Here is a 947-nt window from a genome sequence, read left to right on the forward strand (position 1 = left end):
TATTATGCGCCCTTTTAAAGCCTAGCTAGGTTCATGGGCCCGGTTTCCCCCCAGCTGGTTTCCCCCTATCGCAGCGTTACTCAAGAAACAGGAAGAAAGAGTGAGAGAAATTTGGGGCGAAAGAGTACAACAGGGTTCGCCACCACCCCTTACTGTTTGCTTCCAACTGGTTACTTCTGCACATGCCGCTACTCTTCCATCCCCATAGGATTTTCAGCAGATGGCATGAGAAATGAAGTCACCCTACACAGACATCTGTACATCATTGGATCATAGTGATAAACGCTTGTACAACCACGAGTCTCAGTCTCTGAGTCTCCGTGATTAGTATCTTGCGACTGACCGAAGGGAGACGAACGATAATCACGTGAAACTGCAGGTTTTCATCAGAGCGTCCCTCTTCTAGGGACGCTGCTCTGACAACAGCTGGGAGTCCCTCACTCTTGTTGGCTCTACTGTGCATCCCGATACCAATCGAGGCTATTTCTGCATCCCCGTACTCAAATGGGTTGTCATCACATTTGCTAGTTAACCCATCGCTGAGACCCTGACTAATCCGGGTCAGAGGAGAACTGGGAAGAAAAGGGGCTAAGAAGGGGTTCCACCTCACAATTCTAGAATTCCTGAACCGGAGCCCTACCATGGGATGCAGTTTAAAGTCTGGTCAAAACAAACATACATATATGTATGTGAGTATATGCAGATATATGTGTACACACACACACACATACATACAATGCTCGAAATGAGGAGTAGACAGCCGACAACTGATGAAGGGTCGTTCTTTATGTTACTTGTCCTGTTTTCCATTTGTTTCTCTCGTTGTTTGCGTATTGAATTCATTTGCTTTCGTATTTCATGTTGTTTACTGTTCGTGACGTCCTGTACCCATATATGCATATGTATATATATATATGTATATATATGTATATATATGTATATATATA

General features: G+C 44.2%; 1 protein-coding gene across 1 annotated transcript in view; it reads right to left on the reverse strand.

Moving 5' to 3' along the window:
* The window catches only part of LOC106871579 (glycine receptor subunit alpha-2), a 39,029-nt gene that overhangs the window by 31,855 nt on the left and 6,227 nt on the right, over positions 1 to 947 (reverse strand). The window lies entirely within an intron of this gene.

The sequence above is a fragment of the Octopus bimaculoides genome, chromosome 7, assembly GCF_001194135.2.
Source record: "Octopus bimaculoides isolate UCB-OBI-ISO-001 chromosome 7, ASM119413v2, whole genome shotgun sequence".
In the NCBI taxonomy this organism is placed as follows: domain Eukaryota; kingdom Metazoa; phylum Mollusca; class Cephalopoda; order Octopoda; family Octopodidae; genus Octopus; species Octopus bimaculoides.